General features: G+C 40.2%; 1 protein-coding gene across 7 annotated transcripts in view; it reads left to right on the forward strand.

The window, feature by feature from the left end:
• Window positions 1-5,835: 5,835 nt before the first annotated feature.
• ST3GAL1 (ST3 beta-galactoside alpha-2,3-sialyltransferase 1) overlaps window positions 5,836-16,602 on the forward strand; it is a 133,217-nt gene continuing 122,450 nt past the window's right edge. For all 7 annotated transcript variants that reach the window (XM_074264981.1, XM_074264971.1, XM_074265021.1 and 4 more), the window contains exon 1: window positions 5,836-6,405. The gene's annotated coding sequence lies outside the window, so the exon portion shown is untranslated. The remainder of the gene's footprint in view (window positions 6,406-16,602) is intronic.

Here is a 16,602-nt window from a genome sequence, read left to right on the forward strand (position 1 = left end):
CAATTTATTATTTTAAGACAATTGCCTAGAGCAGTATAGTCAAAAAACACCACTAAACTGTATGTCACAATGGGCTTTATATTGACTTAGAAAACTAAATATTAATACTATCTATGTTCAAATGAAGTTTTATTTTGTTAAATATTTTCTAATTATATCTTAATCTAACTGGGGAGGTATTGGGTCATTGATACCTCTGGCCTAGTGAATAGAAATTTTGTGAATTGTCTGTTTTATACAACCTATAGGGGTCAGAGGTAGCATTACAGCTGGCTTCCCAAAGCAACTTTTTAATCCACTATACAAGATGATGCAAGAATTTAAAAACTAAATAAGAAACTATACCTGAACTTGAAATTTTGGTGAGCATCCAATTTATGTAGAAGTTGCTATAGTCATTTTGATGGCTAGGTAATCTCATTGTTCTGGGCACATATGACCCATCACAATCCCAATGATCATTTCATCCAGTATTATTTCTGTACATGTGTTTGCTAATTTATGCAAACAGGACCTACCAAATACATAGGAGGCTTTCTTCTAGTTATTTTATTAACTTAGGAAAGTAACTATAATGCAAAATCCAATGAAAATCTACTTGGAAGAGATAATCTTAAACTTGAATCAATAATTTATTAGCCTGAATATCAAGCAAGCTTCTGAAAGAATAATAGTAGTTGAGATTCAAAGTTATGGTGTATTTTTTCTCAGTTAGCAAGGAAGATCAAATACTGAGGAGAACATGGTCTGCCTGGTCAGCCAGGGAGAGAGCCTAAAGTTACAAATCATCATCCTGAAGGATGAGTCTGGGAAAAGTGCCCAAAAACCAGAGAAGATGGTTTGATGTAGATGAAGTGCTGAGTATCGATTCAGGAAGACTTGGATTTGAATCTTGCAAGACATTCACCTGGGTAGATATGGATAAGTCATTGATCCTCTGGTGTTCAAAGCCATTTATAACCTAGTACTGGCCCACCCCCCTTTTAGTCTTCTTATATTTTTACCCATCCCCTATCCTCCCTCCGTAGGTATTCATTGATTCAGTGAGACTGGCTTCTTTGTTGATCCACTAACAAGATACTCTGTCTATTGGTCACAGGGTATTTTCCTCTGATTATTCCCCTTGCCTGAAATGTACTACCTCCTCATCTTTACTCCCTCACTTCCCTGGATTCCTTCAAATCCCAGTTAAACTTCCACTTTCTGCAGGAAGCTTTCTCAATTTCTCCTAATTCTAGTGTCTTCCCTCTATTGATTATTTCCCACTTCATCCTGTATTTAGCTTACTGAATATAATTGTTTGCATGTTCTCTCCCTGTCTCTCCCTGTCTCTCTCTCTCTCTCTCACATCACACACACACACACACACACACACACACACACACACACACACACACACACACACACACACACCATTTGATTGTGAGCTTCTCCAGAGCAGAGACTGTTTTTTTGCTTTTATATTCCTAGTATTGAGAATAGTATCTGGCATATGGGAGGGTTTTTTTTTTTTTTCCTGTAGCAGGTAGGGATTTTTTCCATTTATTTTATTTTTAATTTATGGAATAAAGCAGGCACTTTTATAACATAATATAATAAAAATATGATGACATAAAATTATAAATTAATTATGCACACTTGCTATTCCTTTTAAATATATAATAAAGTTATCATGTAAGTTTCTCCTCTTCCCCCTAATTGGCTACCATTAGACACAAATAGGGGTATATACACACATACATATATAGATATATCCACTTATAAATATGTAAATCATTCTATCCAAACTTCTATTTATCACTTTTTCTCTGCATGCAGATAGTCTTTCTTCATATGCTCTTTATGGTTAAATTGGATATTTATAATAGTCAAAATGATTTATTCTCTCAATGTAGTTTTAAAAACAATATTGTTACTGTATATAATGTTCTCTTGGCTCTCTCATTTTGCTCTTCATTATTTAGTGCAAATCTTTCCATGTTTTTCTAAGATCATTAAACTCCTGGGAAGCTCTTAATAAATGCTTATTGACTGATTGACTGAATTTCTCTGAGCCTTGGATTTCTTCATCTGCAAAATCAGGCTAATAATGGTGATAAAATGTTAGCTAATATTCTTAAGGGACGCAGGATGGTGGTATGGCTAGAGCACCAAGTCTGGAGAACCTGAGTTAAAATTTGGCCTCAGGCACTTGACACTTTGTAGCTGGAAGTATCTTGCAAATCACTTAAACTTAATTGCCTAATTAAAAAAAAAAAAGTCCAAAATCAAAGTTACCAAAGACACTTTCAGTTACAATGTACTTCCTTGTGACAGCTAAGAAACCAATGTTCTTCTTTGCTTTTCTGCCCAATCGAAATTATGGGAACACAGCCCATTTGGACCTTTCCATTTTTATGTGTGTGCCAAGAATTTCAAGTGGATGGAAGAAAAGGATGATATTTGTGATAGAAATAAATTAATTTTTAAAACTATTATTACTGATTTTTTTTTATTTCTCTGAACATGTAGGAAAAGTGAACACTTAATCAATTATAGGACCTTAAGAGAACTCTGTGTACAGATATTCCCAGTAATAAGTATTACCAGTTGTTCCTTGGAAGCATACACTCTGAGACATAGAACTCTATAGTTAGAGTTATATAATATATATAATATATAACATTTTTTATACAGGCCTAATAAATTTGCTGCTTGGAAATGATCCATGTTCTTATTGTATTCAGAACTCTTCCCTTCCTGGAGTATTACAGACCAATCAGCAAGAAAGAAGATCACTGGGCAATAGAGTGAAAATAGTATTTTATTAATGTAGTTGAATAAATAAAGATTTGTTATACTAATATATAGAGGAAGCCATATGGATTTAATGGAAATATTGCATAAAACTGTAGCCATCTGCATAGAAGATAATATCAGAGCTAAAGATATTTCATGTAGAGGACCCCTGAATTTGAGTCTAGAGGCCTGTATTCCAATCCTGCCTCACATACTTTATTACTTCTGTTACCTTAGTAAAGTCATTTAACTTGTTTGGGTCTCAGTCTCTTTATCTATAAAATAAAAGGCTTGAATTAGAAGATGGTTCTACATAGCACTAAGTCTAATGATCCCTCTAACCAGAGGTAAGATCTGTGTTCAAATGTAGCTCTGCCTGCCTGTGATTCACAAGCAAGTCAATGGGATGCAAAGTGCTATTATATATATGTGTGTGTGTGTATATAAAATTTTAGAGGAAGCAAATATTTTCATGTCTTTAATAATAATATATCTATACACACATATAAATATATATACATATATATGTATATATATATATATATATATATATATATATATATATATATATATATATATATATATATATATATATATATATATATCATGTATGTAACACTATGTGTTGGGCACACTTTACAAATATTATCTCCCATGTGATCTTCACAACAACCCTAGGGGGTAAGTGCAATTGTTATTCCCATTTTACCTGGGGAGGAAACTGTAGTAAACAGATGTTAAGTAATTTGCTCTAGGTCACACAACTAGTATGAGCTGAGGCCTGGATTTTGAACTCATCTTCCTGAGCTGGGCAAAGCACTCCATTGAGCAAATAGGATTTTCCCTAGCCTCAAAAAAAGTTTGATCCACCTGGAAAATGAAGTCATTAAAGGGTCAAACTCGAAAGTGCAAAATAATCCCTGTTCCTACCAGTAAATCTCCTTAATTCTTCCTTCACCTACTCCATCCCCCTATCCAAACACAGTTTTGAAGAGGAAGTTCTGGGAAGGGTGAAATTAGCTTAGTCATGGGGAAGAAACCCCTGATAACGACCCCAGAAGTTTGGAAAGCTGGAAAAGGGGGCTTGGCTTTTTTTTTTTTTTTTTCATCTAACTCCTGCGAAAGCAATTTTCTTGTCTCAAGGCAAAAGAATGACTATTTGGGGCGTCTCCAAGGGAGGAGCCCTAAAAGCTAAAAAAATAATAATAATAATAATAAAATAAAATAAAATAAACTACTACCAGCACTACAGAAGAAAACTCTCGAAGAGCTCCGAGGGGAGCTTAGTCATCTAGTGGCAGGCCGTCCAGGTCTGGTTGTTCACGGAAAATGCGGTCTCTAATTCCGGCTCTTTCCTGGGACATCTCCATCTCTGTTCCTGAGCTTCCTCTTTTGCATCTTTCCCCGTTCCTCCTTGCTGCTCCCACCCCCATTACTGCCTTTACATCTCCCCACCTCGGTTTTTTTCGTTTCTCACTTTTCCTGGGTCCCCATCACTGCTCTCTATCCCTGCTTTCGCCTATTTCAGAGAGAGAGAGAGAGAGAGAGAGAGAGAGAGAGAGAGAGAGAGAGAGAGAGAGAGAGAGAGAGAGCTAGAGACAGAAAGACAGACAGATAGAAAGACAGAAGAGACAGAGAGACAAAGAGACAGAGAGAGAGTGTGTCTCCTCCCCTTTTCCACAGAGACAGGTTTTTAAAATTGATTTACAGAAGCAATTAAAGTCAGAAGAATTCATTACTAATCCTGCACTTCCCCCCACCCTACGACATTGCTCATGCAAGAAATGAGTGTAATTTGGGAAAATGCCGTAGCCGGCGGATATGAGCTGTACAGGACTGGATTTTTTTTCCACCTTTAAATTGTTCATTTTTAATTCATGAGGGCATCCATAATATTTTACAAATGAATCTTATTCTCTCCCCCCCGCCCGCCCCAGTCTCTTTTAGAGGGACACCGCTAGAGCTCCCACGGTGACAGTGGAAAAGATCTTGGCGGCCCAGAGCTGACTTGGAGGGCGGCCGGGGGCTGGATGCTCGGGCTCGGGACGGCGCTTTCACCTCGCCTCTTGGTCCCTCTCTCCCCGAGCCGGGCTCACCCTCCGCCTCTGCGCCTCCTTCTCTGTGTGCCTCCGGTTGTGCCGGCGTTATCGCGGGTCTGGTCCCTGTACTTACTTCCAGGAACAACTGTTCGCTTTTCCCACGTCTCCGTTTTCTTGTTTGTGTTTGTGGTCATTCGCTTCCTGATTTGTCTCTTTCCTCTGTCTCCCGCTCTCTCTCCTCTGCTCGCTCCTTCTTTCCTTTTTCTCTCTGGCCTCCTCCTCGAGCACTCCCCCCCCTTCCCCAGCTGGATCGCTCTATAGTCTGTTTCTAGTCTTCTCGGGCGGGGGGGTACTCCTATCGCCACCCACCCGGCGCTCCCGCGCCTCCCCCTCAGTTCCTGCTTCTCCGGCGTATCGAAGCCGCCTGGTTTTATCTCAGGCCAACACTGGTGAAGGGACTTCACCCTTCTATTTCTGCAGGGGCCGTTCGGCGTGTGTGTGAGTGTGTGTGTGTGAGTGTGAGTGAGTGTGAGTGTGTGTGTGAGTGTGAGTGAGTGTGTGTGAGTGTGAGTGTGTGTGAATGTGTGCGGGGTGTGTGTGTGTGTGAGTGTGAGTGTGTGTGCGGGGTGTGAGTGTGTTCGGGGTTGTGAGTGTGTGTGTGTGTGCGGGGTGTGTGTGTGTGTGAGTGAGAATGTGTGTGTGTGTGAGTGTGTGTGTGTGTGTGTGTGTGTGCGGGGTGTGTGTGTGTGAGTGAGTGAGTGTGAATGTGTGTGAGTGTGTGAGTGCGGGGTATATGCGCGCGCCAGCATCCACACTCCGGTCCAGATACGGTGTCCGCCCGGCCCTACCCCTCCCACCTCCGCTCCTCCCGCGGTGTTGTGTACGTGTGTGTGTGCGCACGAGTGTGTGTGTGCCTGCGTCCGCAGCAGAAGAGTCTGACTCGAGGTGTTTAGCCCGCTCCCTCCCATCCACGTGGCTCCGGGAGTGCTATATTAGGTTCGCAGGAAACCAGCCCAGGGAGAAAGCCGAGCCGGGGGGGTCGGGGGGCGGAGGAACGAAGCCCGGCGGACGCTGAGGCGGGCGGAGGGGAAGGAGGAGGAGGAAGAGGAGGTCTCAGCGTGTCTGTTACACACGAGTGGCGAGCTCTCGCTCAATCTCTCTCTTCTCCCCCTAAGGCTCACCACTAGCCGGAGGGAGCCTACTCCTCCCCTCCTCGCTCCTCCCCCCTTTTCTACTCCCTCCCCCCCATAACCACGAAAACCTCCTCCCCCTCCCACTTACAGCCCAGGGAAGGTGTTCCAGAGACCGCTCCCACCCCCTGCCCAGCCCCGCCCTCGCCCCCGCCCCTAGGCTCCCCAGGCTCCTGCTAGCTCCTGCTCCCCCACTATGCCTGACAGTTTCGACACTTGGCAAAGACAAAGAGCGAGAGACCACGGGGAGGAGAAAGAGGAGGGAGAGATGGAAGGGGTTATGTGAAATTCGAGTGCCCAGGACCTCACTCCCCTCTCTCCAGCTCAAAGGCTCCCCAGCCCCTGTCCCCCACATCCCACACCGGACCAGTCCACGAAACTCCACACCTCCGACCGCGGTGAGTACGGGCGCCGGGTCGCTGCTGCCTGCGTCTGGGAGAGGGTCGAGATGGGCTCCCGGCGTCGCTGCGGGGCGGGAGGGGGGCAGTCGGGGAAGACTTAGGAAAGAAGGAGGGAAGACAGGAGTCAAGGAACTCCATCCGCGCGTGCAGTTGGGAGCTCCTGATGGCCCCCGTGTTTCCTACTCTGGGACAAGCTCCTGCTCGCCCCCAAAGCTGGGACACCGGGACGTTGAGAATTCGAGAGGAGGCCGGGGGAAATACAAGGATGAAAGAAAGCATGGGTGCCGAGGGGCGCAGAGAGGCATGAGGAAGTGGGGAACCGGTGTAGTCAGGACATGCGGAACCGGCTGTGGAAGGGGGAGAGGTGAGAGACAGAGACAGAGACACCGAGAGAGAGACAGAAAGAGAAGACACAGAGAGACGGAGAGAGAGAGACACAGAGGGACAGAGACACACAGAGAGAGAGAGACGGGATGGGGACTCCTAGCAAATGAACTGGGGCAGCTGGACAGTGGAGAGGCTTCAGGAAAATTGGCAGTGGACTGGGATCACAGAGGAAAGGAGAACGAACTACCAATATCACGGTCTTTAACCTCATACTCTGCCCCTTCTGGAAATCGATCCTTTAGAGTGCAGGAAAGCATCCTTTCAGAGGGATGTGAGTGGGAGAGCGGAGGTCGGGGATGGAAAGCCCCGTTCCCCAGGCACTGGGATTCTAGACCCTGCAGCCCCTGGGACAGGATGCGGTAGCACGGATAGAGAGATGTGTGACTGAGAGAGAAGCAGGGAAAACAGGAAAGTCTGGGTTAATGCTACAAAAAGCACAAACGAACAAACCCAAAAACCTCCTTCGAGGAAGCAGAGTGAAAGTTTCGGTCCGGTGCCCGTTCCACTTGGGGCAGAAGCGACAAGCTCGGTACTGCGGGAGGTGGGGGAATGGGACAAGCGGGCTAAGAAGGAAGAGGGAAGGTCTTCGTTCTCGGGACTGCCAGAGTCGGGAGGCAGAGCGTGGGATCCGTGGGTGTCCTGATTGTGGAAGGGGAAGGAGGCGAGGGAGAGTGGGATGGGGGCTTCGCCCAGAGCCGTTGTAGCACACAAATTAAGTCTCTCCGGATCTGCATAATCCAAAGCAACATCGCCCACCCCATCTCTGTTAGGAGAAGCGGCTGCTCGGAAAAGTCAGGAAGCTTAATAATTTAGCAACTTTCTCCGTTCTTTCTTTTTATCTCTCTCTCCCTCCCAACTCCTTCCACCACCACACCTTTTCTCTTTAGCACGGAGTTTTTCTTTGGGGAGCAGAGGAGCGGATGCTTAACTTTTTTGGGGGGCCAGTAGGTGTGAAAGCCGGGTTTGGAAGCGCCCAACTGTGGCGCAACTTTTAGAGGCTGACTTCCCCAGCTTGACGAGACTGACTGGGCTGGGATGTTGAAATTCCTTGCAGGAGAAGCGGGGAAAAATAAACAAACAAACAAACAAACAAACAAAAAAGCCTGGTAATTTGAGTTTGGATCTACTTATTTATCCCTTGCTCAACACAGGTAACAGTTGTCTCTTCATTCTCAAGTCCTCCACCTGGGAAAAGGCTATTGTATTCCTAAATCCTCGTTTCATCTTTGCTCTTCTCTGGCTCTCTGTTCAAACAACTAACCACCTCGTCTAAAAAAGGAAGGAAAGAAGAATAAGAGAGAAAAGAAGGAAAGAAGGAAGGAAGGAAGGAAAAAAGGAAAGGAGAGAGGGAGGAAGGAAGGAAGGAAGGAAGGAAAGAAGAATAAGAGAGAAAGGAAGGAAAGAAGAATAAGAGAGGAAGGAAGGAAGGAAGGAAGAATAAGAGAGAAAGGAAGGAAGGAAGGAAGGAAAAAAAGGAAGGAAGGAGAGAGGGAGGAAGAAAGGAAAGAAAGGAAGGAAGGAAGGAAAAAAGAATAAGAGAGAAAGGAAGGAAGGAAAGAAGAATAAGAGAGAAAGGAAGGAAGGAAGGAAAGAAGAATAAGAGAGAAAGGAAGGAAGGAAGGAAAGAAAGAAAAAAGGAAGGAAGGAAGGAAGGAAAGAAGGCAGGCAAAAGGGGAAAAAAATAAAAAGAATTTCTAGAGTTAGTGCCTACATAGGGAAAGGGAGCTAACAGCAGTGTTGAAGATGTAGAAGGGTGCTTGGGTACTTGGTTATCTGCCTGCTGGATCACTATTGATAGATCACTATCTGGATAACTATTTGATTAGTCTCTTTTAGAAAGGCTGAGGGAAACCCCAAGAGAAAAAAAATTCTATAGATGTAGATTTAAATCTAGTTTATTCCTTCTAGTTCTAGGTTCCAGTTCCAGCTGACATGACCTTGAAGAAATCACTTCTCTCTCCATTTTAGTTTTCCCATCAATAAAGAAAAAGGGTGAGACTACTTGACCTTTAGAGTGCCTTCCACTCTAAGTCTATTATCCTTCTGGACTGAATGACCTCTTAATCTCTCTCCTCAGTTTTCTCCCGGGAGCTCTGATAATGCAATCTAATGCTATCTACCTCTAAAGTTGTTTTGAGGAAAGTGTTTTGTTAACTTTATAGTGGTAATTATCTAATTGGACTTTGGTAGAAATGGAACTTAATTCTTCCTCCCTGTTTCCTGAGAATTTTTTTTTTTTTTTTTTTTTTTTGGAGGGGCGAGGAGGAATTGAGCATGGATTTTTGGGGAAAAAAAAAAATTTTCATGAATTTTTCCAAGGAGGTCAGTAGCATTCCTAGTTGAGAACCCTTCCTTTTGACAGTGAGAAAAGAGTATACCTGGGAAGTGAGAAATGACTTACTTGCCCAAGGTCACATTTGTATTAATTAACCTCCTGGGATTTTATATAATTGGGTTGTGTCAGACCAGTTTTCCTAGTGACTCTTTACTTCTCTGGACTCTAGCTCCCAACTCCCCCTTTCTGGAGGGACTAGTGTCTTTTCTGTACTGGTATAATAGCCCAAGCTCATTAGCATACTTAGCTCACTGGAGTTTTAATCCAAGATAGTTCTAACCTTTAGATTCCTGTAGAACTCCTTCCTTCTTCAGATCTTTGAGGATATAGGAAAAGGCACTCGAGATTCCCTAGATATCCCTTGAACTGAAGTGTGGAGAAGAAATGAAAGACTGAGGAAATGCAGAGATGTCTGAATAGAGTACTGGTGGGAGTGAAGATGGAGTCCTGGATGAAGGACTGATATGAGTGAGAGTGTTTATTCTATACCTGAGCCTTGACTAAAGGAATCACTGGGTTTGTTTTTGTTTTTGTTTTTGTTTTTATTGCTGAGGCAGTTGGGTTTAAGTGAGTCACACAGCTAGGCAGTGTTAAGTGTCTGAGGCCAAATTTGAACTCAGGTCCTCCTGACTTCAGGACTGGTGCTCTATCCATTGGTTACCTAGCTGCCCTGGAATCACTGGGTTTTTGTATTCTTTGAAATGTACCTCTATCCTACTGAACTCAGCTTAGACTCTTCAGTTTAATGTTTTCCCAAGTAGCTATCTTACAGTCTAGGGAAGGGAGGAGAGAATGATTTCAGTTTGACAAAAGCAGACAGTCCCTCTGGGGTTCTCCTAGAGCCCGTCTTTGATTTTCCTGTATTTATTGGCTGGAAGTGGGGACAACATCCCCAAGCTGGAGCTATGGTGGTATGGAAGAGGGCAGGAATTCTGGAGTGAATTTGGAGAAAAACTTGAGACATTTTCCTGACTTCCTGGGGTAGAATAACTGAAATTATGTAGTTCAATCCACTTTGAGGCCAGACTAAGGCCAACAGATTAGGACCTAGAAATTCTGGGGTGATGGGGTACAACTTTGCTGAAAAAAACTCAAGCCCAAATCATAGTAAACCCCAAACGTGTCTCTTCCTATAATTACTCTTGGTTTGAGAGCCTGATCTTCCTTTTTTCTTTAAACCTTATGACCTTAACCTCCTTCCTACAGTTGAGATAACCAGAAAACAACTAAAAGATATAGAAAGGAGTTTCATCAAAGGGGTGCTATAAATCAGGAGAGCACAATATGATCTATCCTTTGCTTTAGGTTTTTTCCCCTTCCCTTCTTTTTGACCTACCAATGAAAATGAAGGGTTTTGTTTGTTTGTTTGTTTTTGATAACTATGGTATTGATAGTGTTAATATTTGGAACTGGTGCTACTGCTCTTTACTATGAAACCAAATTGTTCATTCCTCACTCAGCTTTTTCTTTAGCCCAGAAGAGTTTAAAGACTTTACCCAAGATAGCAGCAGTAGTCTGCCCCCTTTTGGGTGTGAGGAGATCTAACAAAGACTCTTTAAGTATGGGGAGTTTTAACCACACTCAGTGCGGTTTGGGGAATTTTCTAGGTATTTATTGTTTCAGTTACACACACACACACACACACACACACACACACACACACACACACACACACACACACACTTACTATATATTGATCTCAGGCAAGCTACTTCAAATGTCTGGGAATCCTTCAGTAAAATAAAGTTCTTCTCATCTTTAACAACCTGTTAAGCTATAATAATTTAGTGAGGAATATAACAAGGCATATATCAATCTCTCTCTTGCTATTTTTGTCTCCAAATTAGGAAAATGCAATCTGCAGGATAATATAGAGCTCTGCTTAAATGACTAAATTCAGAGTGTTAGGATTAGTAAATGGAGGAGGTATCTCATGGAGTGCCCCTATGCTCTGTCCTGGGCCTTGTGATTTCCTTCCTTTCTTCCTTCCTTCCTTCCTTTCTTTCTTCCACTTTTCTTTCCTTCCTTCCTCCCTCCCTTCTCCTTCCCTCTCTTCCTTCTTTCTTTTCCTCTATGAAGTCAACTTATTAGCTGCAAAAACTTGTCTCATTTCTGATACATATTGAATGTTCAAGCATAGATAGATTACTTAACCTCTCAGGGCTCCAGATAAATTTCTAAAATCATAAGTCTAGTTCTTCTGTTCTTCTAGATAATTTCTAAGATCTTCTCCAGTGCTAAAAGTCTATGATTTTTCTTAATAGTTCCCTTTCCTCAAGGGATCTGAGCCTTACTCCACAACTATATCATAAAATTAGTCACCAACAATATAAAATAATAAAATTAGACAGAGCCCTCAAATCCATTACATAAATAATCTTTCCTGTATTTTCCTCATAGGACTTTGTATCTAATCTAAATCTTGTATTTTATTATGTTGTTATTTGCTGTACCTGGCTTTAACCCAATAGGATTCTAATGTCCTTGATACTAGACCCAATTATTAATATCATTCTTATTGTACCTTGAATGGTTCTTTACACAAAGCATTACTGTTTTTTTTTCTCCAAGATAATAATTCTATTTTTTCAAAATTCTGAACTTAAAAAAGACTAATAGGAACATTTTAACACCCAAAAGAAAAAAAATAACAATAAAGAAGATTACATATGAAGCTATGAATCTCTACTATCTGTATAATTTGTCTTTTTTTTCCCCTTAAGTGTATAATAATTTCAACATGTTAGCTCCAAAGCAGTCCCATTTGTCTGTTTCTTTCTCTGGATTTCATTATGTTCTATTTTATGCATTTAAAAAAATGTTTCCTTAATATTCTTAATTTCTTTACCCATCCACCCCCTTTTTTGTTGATTCACTGACACTAGCTTTACCCTTTTTTTTGTTTGTTTGTTTGTTTTGCTTTTACTCCCAAACAAAAAGTCCTTTGTAGCAAATAAGGATAGTCAAACAAAACAATTCAACACTTTGGTCATGTCTCTGAATGAATATTTCAGTCTGAACGTCTCTGCCAAGAGGTAGGAAGCATGATTCATTCAGCATCAATTTTCTGAAATTTTGGTTGGCCTTTGTTTTGATGAGAACTCTTAAACTTTTCAAAGTTGTTTTCCTTTACAATGTTGTATTTGTTATATAAATTGTTCTATTGGTTGTGCTTGCTTTATTTTGTATCAGTTCATACAACTTTTCCTAGGACTCTGAAATTGGCATTTTCTATGGTTGAATACTATTCCATTTCATTTATAATACTATTCATTTCATTCCATAATTTATCCAGTGATTTTCTAATTATTGTTATATCCTCTTAGTTTCTACTTCTTGCTTTGGGACCTTTCCATCTTTCTATGCACTGTTTGGGATACAAGAATAATAGTAATATCACTGAGTCAAAGTATATGTGCAATTTATTGCTTTGAGGGCATTGTTCCAAATTGTTTTCCAGAATTACCTGATCACGTCCACCAACAATATGTTAATGTGCCTGTGACTGTCCTTCCATTTACCCTCCAACAATTGTTATTTTCCCTTTGAGTCATCTTTGCCAATCTGATGCATACAAGATAGACTGGTAGTTTGCTCTTAATAAAAGTGTGTTGGAAGCTTGGATCAATAATAGTTTCTCCTATTGCCAGTGTGAACCACCTTTGTGAAGGCTGTAAGTATCTGTTCCAAGATGAAGATTACAGTCTTGTTAGATTTAGGGAAAAAGTCTATCTATCTAGTAATCACAGTATTAATCTCACACCATGGTTATTTTCTTTTAGAGTTAAGATCCTAAGAAATTTTTCATTATGTTATGAGAAGCAGCTTTTGTCATTGATGTTGTTCAGTTTTTTCCATCGTGTTTACACTTAGGGTTTTCTTGGCACAAATACTAAAGTGGCTGCAGCTCATTTTATAGATGAAAAACTGAGGCAAATAAGGTTAAGTGACTTGCCTGAGGTCACATAGCTAGTAAGTGGGTGGAACCAGAATTGAACTCAGGAAGATGAGTCTTTCTGATTCCAAGTTCAGTGCCCCCTACACTGAATCACCCAGAGAAATGGCTAGTAGAATAAAAAAAAAAAAAATTGCTGAACCTGGGACCATAAAATCTGGTTCAAATGCAGGGCAAATCACATCATCTTTAATTTCTATAAAATGAGGATTAATAATTTTTTTACTACCCATATTTTCAAGTGTGAGGAAAGTGGTAGATACATATACACACACCCATAGAGAGACATATATACATATATATTTATATAGATTACATATGTTTATATTTATATATATTCAAGCATTTTTGGTTCAGTAATTTTTTAGTTGTATCCAACTCTTCATGGCCCTTTTAGGGTTTTCTTAGTAAAGATGCTGGAATGGTTTGCCATTTTCTGTTTCAGCTCACCATACAGATAAGGTAACTGTACAAACATGTAAATAGGGTTTCACAGCCAGTGTCTGAGGCCCTGCATTTTATCTACTGCTTACTATGTGCCAGGCACTGTGTTAAGAATTACAAATTTTATCTCATTTGATCCTTACAACCCTAGGAGGTAGGTGCTATTATTATCCCAATTTTATAGTTGAGGAAACTAAGGAAGACAAGTTAAGTGACTTGTGTAGGGTCATGTAGCTAGTAAGTATCTGAAGCAGGATTTGAACTCCTGGTACACTGCACTAGCCTCTGTACCATCTAGCTATCCCCCCCCAAAAAAAAAAAATTGTCCCTGCCATAAAAAAGTTTATATTGTTTTGGGTGCTAGAAAATGTGAAAGAACAAGAAAAAATAAAAAATAAAAATAAATTGGGAAATAATGCAAAATCATTTCAAGTAAAAATGAGTACTCTGGGGGGGGGGGGGATAGAGTAGGAAGAGATCAGGAAAATCCCAGAAGGTAGCCCTTGAATTGTACTCTGAAGGAAGAGAAATATTCTAGAGCTAAGAAGGGTATGCATTTCAAGCACAATTAGGGAGGCAGGTTGATAGAATATAATGTATGAGGAACATTTGACTGGCATTTCAAGTCACTTTGGGAAATAAAACTGTAAAGATAGGTTCCCTTATTCAATGCTCTTGCCACTACACCATTGCACCAACATTTCTCAAAAATCACCAATGCCAAATGGGCAAATATCCATTGGAAAACAAAACTCTTAAAGCATGTAATTATTTGTTCAGATTCTGCAACATCAGAAACCTCATACTGGAGGTATAAAGTTGCTTACTTAATTTATACCTATACCAGGAAAATTAATATGGACAAACTAACTCTACTCCCTAAACTAATCTATTTATTTAGTGCTATACCAATCAGACTCCCAAGAAACTATTTTAATGACCTAGGAAAAATAACAACAAAATTCATATGGAAGAACAAAAGGTTGAAAATTTTAAGGGAAGTAATGAAAAAAAAATCAAATGAAGGTGGCCTAATTGTACCTGATCTAGAACTGTATTATAAAGCAACAGTCACCAAAAACATTTGGTATTGGCTAAGAAATAGACTAGTTGATCAGTGGAATAGGTTAGGTTCACAGGGCAAGATAGTGAATAAAAATAGCAATCTAGTGTTTGACAAACCCAAAGATCCTAACTTTTGGGATAAGAATTCATTATTTGACAAAAACTTCTGGGAAAATTGGAAATTAGTATGGCAGAGACTAGGCATGGACACACATTTAACACCACATACTAAGATAAGATCAAAATGGGTCCATGATTTAGGCATAAGGAACGAAATCATAAATAAATTAGAGGAACATAGGATAGTTTACCTTTCAAACTTGTGGAAGAGGAAGGAATTTGTGACCAAAGGAGAACTAGAGATCATTATTGATCACAAAATAGAAAATTTTGATTACATCAAATTAAAAAGCTTTTGTACAAACAAAACTAATGCAAATAAGATTAAAAGGGAAGTAACAAATTGGGAAAACATTTTTTACAGTTAAAGGTTCTGATAAAGGTCTCATTTCCAAAATAAACAGAGAATTGACTCTGATTTATAAGAAATCAAGCCATAATCCAATTGATAAATGGTCAAAGGATATGAACAGACAATTTTCAGATGATGAATTTGAAACTATTTCCACTCATATGAAAGAGTGTTCTAAATCACTGTTGATCAGAGAAATACAAATTAAGACAACTCTGAGATACCACTACACACCTGTCAGATTGGCTAAGATGACAGGAACAAATAATGATGAATGTTGGAGGGGCTGTGGGAAAACTGGAACACTGATGCATTGTTGGTGGAGTTGTGAAAGAATCCAACCATTCTAGAGAGCAATCTGAAATTATGCCCAAAATGTTATCAAACTGTGCATACCCTTTGATCCAGCAGTGCTACTACTGGACTTATATCCCAAGGAAATACTAAAGAAGGGAAAGGGATTTGTATGTGCCAAAATGTTTGTGGCAGCTCTTTTCATAGTGGCTAGAAACTGGTAAATGAATGGATGTCCATCAATTGGAGAATGGTTGGGTAAATTATGGTATATGAAGGTGATGGAATATTATTGTTCTGTAAGAAATGACCAACAGGAGGAATACAGAGAGGCTTGGAGAGACTTACATCAACTGATGCTGAGTGAAACGAGCAGAACTAGGAGATCATTATACACTTCAACAATGATACTGTATGAGGATGTATTCTGATGGAAGTGGATATCTTCAACATAGAGAAGAGCTAATCCAATTCCAAATGATCAGTGATGGACAGAATCAGCTACACCCAGAGAAGTAACACTGGGAAACGAATGTAAACTATTAGCATTTTTTGTTTTTCTCCCCATTATTTTTACCTTCCGAATCCAATTCTTCCTTTGCAACAACAACAACAAAATGGGGTTCTGCACATATATATTGTACCTAGGATATACTATAACATATTTAATATGTATGAGAATGCCTGCCATCTAGGGGAGGGGGTAGAGGGAAGGAGGGGAAAAATTCAGAACAGAAGGGAGTATAAGTTAAAAATTACCTATGCATATGTACTGTTAAAAAATGTTGTAATTATAAACTTAATAAAAAAAAAAAAAAGCTAACTAGATTGTCCTAGGAGTCTATTCCCTTTAGGATGCTCTAACCTAGGTATGATAATGAGAACTTGGATTAAGAACTAGAGACAATCTATCAATTTAACCTTAATTTTCAGATGGAAAAAGTGAAGTCCAAAGAAGAGAAAGCCTGGTTAAGGGGGTTTCTGGGTTAGAGGTTCTGAGCTTGGATCTCATAATGAAAAATGCTATCTAACTTCAGAAAGAGAACTGATGAACTCTGAGTGTAGATGAAGTGTTATTGTATTTTTTCTTGCTTTTTTGCAACATGGCTAGTATGGAAATCTATTTTGCATGATTTTACGTGCAAAATTGATATACTACTTGTCTTTTCAATGTCTTAAACTATCAATTATAGAAAACAAGAGGTAGAGGAATTTACTCAGTGAGAGTCCCCCTAGACAGAT

This window comes from Sminthopsis crassicaudata, chromosome 1 (assembly GCF_048593235.1).
Source record: "Sminthopsis crassicaudata isolate SCR6 chromosome 1, ASM4859323v1, whole genome shotgun sequence".
Lineage (NCBI taxonomy): Eukaryota > Metazoa > Chordata > Mammalia > Dasyuromorphia > Dasyuridae > Sminthopsis > Sminthopsis crassicaudata.